The sequence below is a fragment of the Castanea sativa genome, chromosome 1 (genome assembly GCF_040712315.1).
Source record: "Castanea sativa cultivar Marrone di Chiusa Pesio chromosome 1, ASM4071231v1".
Taxonomy (NCBI): Eukaryota; Viridiplantae; Streptophyta; class Magnoliopsida; order Fagales; family Fagaceae; genus Castanea; species Castanea sativa.
In genome coordinates, this window is record NC_134013.1 from 735930 (window position 1) to 744050 (window position 8121).

The following is an 8121-nucleotide window of genomic DNA, read 5'->3' on the forward strand; positions in this document are numbered from 1 at the left end:
AAGAGGTCTAGAAGTTAACGGGGATGACTACTGCTCTAAACCAATTCATTTCTCTATCAGCAAACAGGTGCAGGCCATTCTTCCAGTTTTAAATAAGTGGAAGGGGTTTGAATGAACTGAAGAGTGCAACCTGGCCTTCCAACAATTGAAGAAGTACCTTTCTCGGCCACCCATTGTGTCAAGACCCGTGGTAGATGAGGTTTTGTTTGCTTAAATCGTTGTGGCCTCCCATGTGGTGAGCTTGGTTCTAATACGGGTTGATAGTAGTGTGCAGAGGCCAATCAATTATGTAAGTAAATCACTGCATGAGGCCGAGGTTCATTGCCTACCATTAGAAAAAGCCATTTTGGCATTGGTGCATGCTACTCGTAAACTCCCCCATTATTTCCAATCCCACACAGTTGTTGTCTTAACCCAACTTTCGCTCAAATCCCTACTTCGGAGTGCCAATTGCACAGGCAAGATTGCCAAGTGGGGTACGATCCTAGGGGTTTTTAATATCAAGTATATGCCTCACACCTCTGTCAAGGATCAGGTTCTTGCAGATTTGGTAGCCGAGTTTGCCGAGTCCTTATTAGAAGAGAAAGTTGAAAAGCAGAAAATGGATGGAAAATTAGTTGGCATAGTTTCCCTGCAAAAGCCTTCATCCTAGAAAGTATACATTGATGGTGCAGCAAATCAAAGAGGATCTGGAGTGGGGCTAGTTATAATTTCTCCTGAGAAGATCATTCTTGAAAAATCCTTGAGATTGGATTTCTCGGCCACAAATAATGAAGCTGAGTATGAAGCTCTATTGGTAGGGATGACTATGATCCAGAAAATGGGAGGAAAAACAGTGGAGATGTTTTCAAATTCGAGATTAATTGTAGGCTAAGTAGAGGGAGAGTTGGAAGCCAAAGATCTTAGAATGCAGGAATACTTGAATTAAGTTAGACACTTACAGTCAGGTTTTGAGTCTTTCGCTTTATTGCAGATCCCTAGAAACAGAATTACACATGCTGACTCTCTTGCCAACTCGCAACTTCCTCGGCACAAGATTTACCTCGGGTCATCCTTGAAGAGGACTTGTGTAAACCTATTGAAATGAGGAGAGAAATGGTCCATGTTTATCAAGTCAGAGTAGGACCTAGTTGGATGGATTCTATTATGCAATTTCTTAAGGAGGATATCTTGCCTGAGGAGAAGTCCGAGGCTGATAAAGTGCAAAGAAAGGCCCTTCGGTTTTGGCTGCCCGAGGACCAAAAATTGTACAAGCACTATTTTTCTGGACTATATTTGCTATGCATGCACCCTGAAGCAACAGAGCTACACGAAGGGATTTGTGAAAGTCACACAGGAGATAGATCATTGTCCCACAGGGCCCTTACTCAGGAATATTGGTGGCCAAATATGCAAAGGGAAGCACAAGAGTATGTGAAGAAGTGCGACCAATGCCAAAAATTTGCTCCAAACATTCATCAACCAAGGGGCATCCTTAATCCTTTGTCCAGCCCTTGGCCTTTTGCTCAATGGGGCTTAAATATTGTAGGGCCTTTCCCTAAGGCAACAGGGAATAAGAGATGGCTGCTGGTCGGCATGAATTACTTCACCAAGTGGGTTAAAGCTGAACCACTGGCAAATATCAGGGATATGGACGCTAGGAGATTTGTCTGGAAAAATATTGTCACTCAATTTGGAATCTCTCATACACTCATCTCGGACAACGGTCTTCAGTTTGATTGTAAGGCCTTCAGGAGGTATTGCGGTAACATGGGCATTACAAATAGATATTCCACCCCGACTTACCCACAAGGGAATGGACAGGCCAAGGCTGTCAATAAGGTTATAGTAAATGGACTTAAGAAGAGGTTGGATGATGCAAAAGGAAAATTGGTAGAAGAGTTGCCACATATCTTTTGGACATATAAGACTACGCCTTGTAGATCCACAGGAGAGACACATTTTTCTATGACTTATGGAGCTGAAGGTGTGATTCCATTAGAGACTAGATTCCCAACAATGAGGACGAGTTCTTTCACTCCAAGTAACAATGATAGACTGTTAGAGAAGAGTTTGGATCTGATTGAAGAGTGGAGGGAAAGCGCCATAGTTCAATTGGCATATTATCAACATAAGCTCAAGCTACGACACCAACGTGAGGTTAAGGCCATTCACACCTAGAGACTTGGTGTTGAGGAAGGTCTTGGGTACTTCCAAGAACCCAACATGGGGAAAATTGGGGCCCAACTGGGAAGGGCTATACCGCATCACCTCAGTGGCTGGAATAGGTACTTATTATCTTGAAGATCTAGATGAAAAAGTTATACCTCGTCCCTGGAATGTAAATAACCTGCGAAGGTATTATTATTAATGAAAGTCATTTCTGTTGTATTTTTGTTACATTACGTGTTACATTTATCATATTTCTAAGTGTTAAACAGAACCTTAGTTATGTCTGATCCCTCGAACCGCATACTTTGGGTAAATTAATACTTTGGGTAAATTAATACTTCAGGTTATTTCACTAAGTGTTAAACAGAACCTTAGTTATGCTTGGTCTCTCGTACTACATACTTTGGGTAAATTAATATTTTAAGTTATTTCACTAAGTGTTAAACAAAACCTTAGTTATGCCTAGTCACTAAGTGTCAAACTATGCGAGGCTCTATCTCATAACTTATTCATGATCTGCTTGTCTTACCTTTGATGGTGTGCTCACAGATAATTTGGGTTAGTGTAAATGCATAGTAGTTTAGTGTTTAGATGACTATTTAACTATGTTAAGCTGTTAGGGAATTTTATGTGGAGTTTTCTGGTTCTTTTTCATCTTCTGGTTGATTGTTCCATAGTTAAAATTGTCATTATTTGATGCCTTTTTACTTTTGTATTTAATTCTTTATGGTTTTGTAGGTTACTGACACTACAGGAAGTTTTAATTATGGTATGAAAAGTAATCATGCTCAACCTGCATATAATGGCATAAAAGATGTACTTAGAAGCGTTTACAAGGAAGGGGGTGTGCGTGGACTTTATCGCGGTGTAGGTATGTATGTGCTACATTGTTGTGTTCATTACCTTTCAGTGTGGTGAGCCATTACATGGCATTTATGAGTATTGAAAGGGTTTTTTTTTGGTTTGAGGGTGGGGGTGATTGCCTTTTTTTTCCCCCCATTTTATAGCTGAGCTCCATAATTATCCTTGTCAAAGTTGTTTGTCATTTTTTCCCCTCTTTCCCTATGTGATATATAAAATATCGAGTGGTTAATATTCATTAAAAGCTTCCTTTTTTTGAGTAGGCCCAACACTCACTGGAATCCTTCCTTGTGCTAGTTTAAAGTTCTACATATATGAGGAACTCAAGAGGCGTGTTCCTGAAGAGCATCAAACGTCCATTATGATGCGTCTCTCCTGTGGAGCTCTTGCTGGGTTATTTGGGCAGACCTTCACATACCCATTAGATGTTGTCAGGAGGCAGTGTTAGAAGTTAAACTTGTTTGTAATTAATCCTTCATAAATAAGTGAGTTTCATAAGTTAATGTAGTGGGAAGTTTATTGAAGTTATGTGTGAGATTTATGAATGTAAGAGTTAGAAAATAAATGTAGTGAGAGTTAAAGGTTGGATGGTGTACTATATAAACCCATTCATCCGTCAAATTCTATGCAAGAGTTGAAGAGAAATACAAAACCTTAAAGAGTTCTAACTCTTCCCTCTCCACTCTCTCTCTTTATTTAATTTGTGAGTGTGAGTCTCTTCTACACACTAAGTAGTGTGTGGATATTTGTGAGAGTAACTGAGGAAAGGCCCATCAATATTTTGTTTTATTTCCAACAAAGTAGTATCAGAGCCAATCGGTTCGTGGTGAGAATGGCTATTGCTAATGGGATGGTGTCATTCCAATTTCCTCGACTTACCAAACAAAACTTTGAAAATTGGAGTATCCGAATGAAGGCGTTGCTCGGATCCCAAGATGCGTGGGAGATTGTGGAGAAAGGTTATGTGCAGTCACAAGATGAAGAATCTTTAACCCCAAACCAAAAGGAAGCCTTGCAAAAAGCTCGAAAGAAAGATCAACAAGCACTTACGTTGATTTATCAAGGCTTGGATGAAACTATGTTCGAGAAAGTTGCAAATGCAACTTCATCCAAGCAAGCATGGGAGATTCTTAAAAACTCTCTAATGGGAGTTGATAAAGTGAAGAAAGTTCGCCTTCAAACATTGAGAGGCGAGTTTGAAGGTTTGCACATGAAAGAATCTGAATCTATTTCAGATTATTTTTCAAGGGTGTTGGCAATTGTAAATCAATTGAAGAGATATGGTGAGAACTTGGATGATGTCCGTGTAGTAGAAAAAATTCTACGGTCATTAACTTCAAAGTTTGACTATATTGTTGTAGCAATTGAGGAATCAAAAGACTTAGAGTCAGTGACCATTGACCAACTCATGGGATCATTACAAGCCCATGAAGAAAGGCTCAATAAGAAGAAGCAAGAGCCTTTGGAGCAAGTCCTACAAGCAAAGCTCACCTTGAATGAGAAAGGTTGGCGTGAAAGTAGCCAAAGAGGCCGAGGACATGGACGTGGTAGAGGGAGAGGATCTAGAGGAAGAAATGGTCAAAACTCTCCCAATTATGAAGAGAGGGGTCAAAGTTCAAAATCCACAAGAGATCATGGAAGAGGAAGTTTCTCAAGACCATATAAAAGAAGGTATGATAAGTCTAATGTCAAATGTTATAATTGTCAAAAGTATGGGCATTATGCTTCGATCAAAAATGCCGCTAACACTATTGAGGAGAAAGCTAACTATGTTGAAGATAAGAATGAAGAAGTGGAGCCGACTTTGTTGTTGGCATACAAAGGAGAAGGCAAAGAAGAAAATGGTGCGTGGTATCTTGACTCTGGTGCTAGCAACCATATGTGTGGGAATAAAAGGATGTTTATGGAGATTGATGAATCGGTGGTCGGGAGTGTTACTTTTGGTGACTCATCCAAAGTTTCAGTGAAGGGGATAGGTAAAATTCTTATCTGTTTAAAGAATGGAGATCATCAATTTATTTCTGATGTATATTATGTGCCAAACATGAAAACTAATATTTTGAGCTTGGGACAACTTCTTGAGAAAGACTATGATATCCAGTTGAAAGATCGTAGTTGCTTAATAAGGGATCATCGAAATAATGTGATAGCTAATGTGCCTATGACAAGAAATAGAATGTTCTTGTTAAATATTCAAACTGATGCTATTAGATGTCTGAAGGCTTGTTTTAAAGATTCTTCTTGGCTTTGACATCTAAGATTTGGGCATTTAAACTTTGGAGGACTACAGTTGTTGACAAAGATGAAGACGGTGAGAGGATTGCCTTCCATTGAGCATCCTAACCAGCTTTGTGAAGGATGTCTCCTTGGCAAGCAATCAAGGAAAAGCTTTCCAAAAGAAGCTAGTACAAGATCAACCAAGCCATTGCAACTTGTTCATACTGATGTGTATGGACCTATCAAGCCATCATCACTTGGTAAAAGTAACTACTTTCTTCTCTTTATTGACGATTTTAGTAGAAAAACATGGGTTTATTTTTTGAAGCAGAAATCTGAAGCATTTGGTGCATTTAAGAAATTTAAGGCATTTGTAGAAAAGCAGAGTGGTCATGAAATTAAGGCCTTAAGATCTGATAGAGGAGGCGAATTCACATCAAATGAATTCAAAGAATTTTGTGAAGCAAATGGGATTTGCCGCCCTCTAACAGTTCCAAGGTCACCACAACAGAATGGTGTAGCAGAAAGAAAGAATCGCTCAATTCTTAATATAGCCAGAAGCATGTTGAAGAGCAAGAAAATGCCTAAAGAATTTTGGGCTGAAGCTATAGATTGTGCAATCTATTTGTCCAATCGTTGCCCCACAAGAAGTGTACAAGGAAAAACCCCACAACAAGCTTGGAGTAGTAAGAAGCCTACAGTTTCCCATCTTCGTGTGTTTGGGAGCATTGCATATGCACATGTACCAGATCAAGAGAGATCCAAGCTAGATGATAAAAGCAAGAAGTATGTGTTCATTGGCTATGATCCAAGCTCTAAGGGCTATAAGCTCTATAATCCGAGTACTGGAAAAGTCATTGTTAGTCGAGATGTGGAATTCGACGAAGAAGGCACATGGGATTGGAGTACCCAAGAAGAGGAGAAGTATGATTTCTTTCCTCTATCTGAAGAGGAAGATCAAGGGAATAAAGTTCAGGAAGAGCCTACCACTCCACCTCCATCACCAGCAGCATCATCTCCCATTCATGAAAGTCCATCATCATCATCTTTACTAGAAGGAAGTTCTAGTGAAAGACCAAGAAAAATGAGAAGTATCCAGGATTTTTATGATTCAAACGAGATTACCGATGATGTAACACTTTTTTGTCTCGTTTGCCGATTGTGAACCTACGGGATTTGAAGAAGCGATGCTAGACAAAAAATGGAGAAATGCTATGGATGAAGAGATAAAGGCAATAAAGAAGAATGATACATGGGAGCTTGCAACTCTTCCAATTGGAAAGAAGACAATTGGTGTAAAATGGTTGTACAAGTTGAAAAAGAATGCAAAAGGAGAGGTAGAGAGATACAAAGCAAGATTGGTGGTGAAAGGGTATAGTCAACAGCAAGGTGTTGATTATGATGAGGTATTTGCCCCGCTTGCTCGTTTGGAAACTATACGATTGCTAATTTCTTTAGCGACTCGGAATCAATGGAGAATTTTTCAAATGGATGTAAAATCCGCATTTTTGAATGGCTACCTTGAGGAAGAACTTTATGTTGAAGCGACCTATAGGCTATGTTGTAGAGGGGCAGGAAGATAAAGTTTTGAAGTTAAAGAAAGCTCTATATGGCCTAAAACGAGGCACCAAGAGCTTGGAATAGTAGAATTGACAAATACTTCCGTGTTAATGGGTTTTCTAAATGCTCACATGAACATGCGCTTTATTATAAGGTGCATACAAATGGAGATATCTTAATTGTTTGTCTGTATGTAGATGATTTGATTTTTACAGGCAACAATCCAAGTATGTTTGAAGACTTCAAGAAAGCAATGACTAAGGAGTTTGAAATGACAGATATTGGACTTATGGCCTATTGTCTTGGCATTGAAGTGAAGCAAATGGAGGATGGGATTTTTATTTCCCAAGAAGGTTATGTGAAGGATATTCTCGAGAAGTTTGAGATGTTAAATTCCAATCCAGTTAGCACCCCTGTAGAATGTGGAGTGAAGTTGTCAAAGCATGTTGATGAAGAGAAGGTTAATCCAACATTCTTCAAAAGTTTGATCGGAAGTCTGAGGTATCTAACATGCACAAGACCAGACATTCTTTTTAGCGTTGGACTAGTTAGTCGTTACATGGAAGCACCGAAGATGACTCATTTGAAAGGCGCCAAGAGAATTTTTCGCTATTTAAAAGGTACATCTGATTATAGATCGTTGTATTCACCCTCTAAAGATTTTAAACTTGTTGGCTACGGTGATAGTGATTGGGCCGAAGATACGGATGATAGAAAGAAAGTACTACCTGGTTTTGTATTCTATATGGGTAATACCGCATTTACATGGACGTCCAAAAGCAGCCAATCGTGACGCTTTCCACTTGTGAAGCGAGTACGTTGCCGCTACCTCCGTGTTTGTCATGCAAAGTGGCTTAGAAGTTTATTGAAAGAGTTGCAAATGTTTCAAGAAGAAGCTACAAAGATATTTGTGGACAATAAGTCTGCACTAGCTCTTGCAAAGAATCCAGTCTTTCATGACCGAAGCAAGCACATCGACACAAGATATCATTTTATTCGAGAATGTATTGCAAGAAAAGAAGTTCATCTTGAGTTCGTGAAGTCACATGATCAGGTTGCAGATATACTCACTAAACCACTCAAGTATGACACATTCAACAAGCTGCGAGCCTTACTTGGAGTAATCAAGAAAACAAGTTTAAGGGGGGATGTTAGAAGTTAAACTTGTTTGTAATTAATCCTTCATAAATAAGTGAGTTTCATAAGTTAATGTAGTGGGAAGTTTATTGAAGTTATGTGTGAGATTTATGAATGTAAGAGTTAGAAAATAAATATAGTGAGAGTTAAAGGTTGGATGGTGTACTATATAAACTCATTCATCCGTCAAATTCT